This window comes from Meleagris gallopavo, chromosome 13 (genome assembly GCF_000146605.3).
Source record: "Meleagris gallopavo isolate NT-WF06-2002-E0010 breed Aviagen turkey brand Nicholas breeding stock chromosome 13, Turkey_5.1, whole genome shotgun sequence".
NCBI lineage: Eukaryota > Metazoa > Chordata > Aves > Galliformes > Phasianidae > Meleagris > Meleagris gallopavo.
The window spans coordinates 18,101,147-18,103,992 of record NC_015023.2 but is presented as its reverse complement, the minus strand read 5'-3'; positions in this window follow the sequence as shown (position 1 = coordinate 18,103,992).

Genomic DNA, 2,846 nt, shown 5'->3' with positions numbered 1-2,846 from the left:
TTTTTTTTGCCACAGTACAACAGCAAATCTTTATCGTGCTGAACCCTGACCCCGGTTAATGGAGGAGCTGTTGCCTACCCTGAGCAGCACAGCGGGTGAAGGCGGGGGGGAAGGAGGGCACGAGGCTCCGCTCGCCAGCTGTGCCGGTACCGGCCACGCCACGCGGTGCCCACGTACCCCAGGGAGCTGCAGTGCCCTGCCCCAGCAGGATGCGTCCCGACAGCTGGGTTTGCATTCAGGGCGTTGCTGCGTCCCACAGATGGATGGGAGCATGGTCCTAAAGAGTCCCCATCCTGCATCCCACAAATGCGTGGGGCACGGTGCCAAGGGATCCCCATTCTCGCAAGGGGAAGAGCAGGAGGAGAAGGATGGATGCACAAAGGCAGCTTGGAGCTCCCTTCTCTAGCAGACCGCAGTGGGAGATGCCATCACACCTCATTCCAGCACAGAACGGGTGCCCTCCCTGCCAGGACATGATTGACTCCACAGCCCTTTGTTGCACTGAGTTTGCTATGGGGTGGCAGCGTTGATCATTAGGAATACAATCACAAAACCCCCTAAGAAGAAGAAAAACTTTCAGTCTGTGGCAGATTCAGGGGCAAACATACATTTATCTGCTCCAGCAGTGCCCCCCACCCCACCCTGAACATTCCCCCACACCGACACCATCCCAACTACCTGAGCATCCCACCACCCCACAGCACCCCCAAGCAGCAAGGCGACAGCCACGTTCCCAATGTCCCCAACACAGGACAAGCGTCACCAGCCCTGCTGCAGCCCCACTGCTCCCAGTGCCACCACAGAGCTTTGCCGTGTCACCGGCAGACTGAGCACGGGGGGCAGGACCCCCATCTCATAGGGGCTGCCATCCCAAACCCCAACTTCTCCTCCTTCCTTCCTAGCAATCTACCACAAACACAACTCTCTGCCGCTCAGCCCGGCTCCGGGCGATAAAAGAGAAATAGCTGGAATAATTTTTCCCACCCACACATACCATTGTGGAGGGGAAGGGGGAGTGCAGGGGCTGTCCGTCAGGACGAGCCGTCCCTCCTCGCCGTGCCCTGCTCACCCCGATAATAAACCTTGAGGTTTGCACACCAGCTCCGGGCGGCGAGAGATTATTCGGGCAGGAGTCAGGGCGCAGATAAACACAACCGAACGAGAGAGGGAAAGGGGGAGGGGGGGAGTGGAGGGGAAGGAACAAAAGGGAAAAAAAAAGTTTGTAGTTTTAATTAGATGGAGGAAAAAAAAAAAAATGGCACTGAGAAAGTTATCTCTACGCTGGAGCTGGGAGAGCACGCGGAGATGGGCAAAGATGGATATGGGGTCTGAAATGAGGATGGAGGCAATGTGACCCTTGGAGTCTGATTGTCCCGTGGGGGGGGGACGACACTGTGTCCCACACCTGCGTGACACTGTGGGGATGTGGGCAGGTGATTGCTGTTGGTGTGGCATTGTGCCTGGGTTTGTAGGTTTTATTTTTTTTGGGGTGGGACTATTGGTGCATGATGAGGGATGGGGATCTGCAGGACCTTAAGCACAAAGCTGGCCAAAAAGCAGCGGCCTCCCAGGGCTGCAGCCCGCTGTGGGGATTCTCTGGTGTCTAAATGAGGCTGAGCTGCCTGTAGATCTATTCACCACGCCAACACCTAATTCAGAGCCACTCGCTGTACCCTTCCAGGAGGCAATGGGGACTGGGAGGGGATACAGCTCTGTACGTCCAATTCTGCCCATCGGAGAGGGGCTGGGGGCTGCAGTGCTCCCCAGATCACCAGCTCCCAAATGAGTGGGAGAGGTGCAAAGATAGGGCTGGGAGAATGCTGCTCATGGGATGGTTTAAGGGATGGGTTGGGTGTGAAGCCCCCTCTAGGATCCAGACAGTGCCTGGTGGGCACGGACAGCAGAGCTCCCACACCAACACCTCTCCAGAAAGTGCCCCGAAGTGACCAAAGTGCATCCGGGCAGCAGTCCCTCTCTAACACCAACCTGCCCCGTCCATCTGCAGCACTCCCAAGTGCAGGAGTGTGGATTCCAGTTATCAGCTATTCACGTATCAGAACCCTCTGCCAACAAGGTCATTTCAAAGATAAAAAAAGACTCAAACCCTCTCCCTCCTCCCCCCAGCACCTCCTGCGCATAAGGCCAAGGAAAGCCAGGATGGTCCCCACATGGGCGCTGCAGCAGAGAGGTGATGAGGTGACCACGTCATCCCACGGGTCAGCCCATTGGAAGAGCATCCCAAGGGATGAGCACCCACGGAGCCCTGCGGACCCCACGAGACACCATGGGGTGCAAACAAAGGCGCCGGGAGCAGCCCACCGCCCTCCCCCCCACACCGCATCTTCGCGGCTGCCATTGCTGACATACGGCGGATCCTGCCAGATAAAAAGAAAATTCAGGCTGCTCAGAGTTTCCCTTTTTGCCAGCTCCATCCCTGATAAGTGCAGAGCCTGCAGAGCGCCTGATAGACGGGCTATCGCGGCGGTTGGTGCGAAAGGAACACCCTATCGCTGCAGCATCGCCGGACCGCCATCAACTCCCAGCCACACAGAAATTAATACCACTCCAATTACCAGAATAGAGATGGGCTGGGAGAAGGCGATAATAAAATCTCTTTTACATAAAGAATGCAAATAACCCGCTGCGGAGATGGGGGGAAGGGGAGGCATGGCCGGAGCCGGGCGCTGCGCTGCGCGGTGCTCATTTTGGGGAGCACGCTGCATCCTGCTGCAATGCCACCCCATGGAAGCCCCTACGGACCAGGCACGGAAAACGCTGCGGTGGGCAAAAGGGACGGGGTTTGGAATTGCTGGGATGGGAAGGGTTGATTTTAGGAGCGATGCATC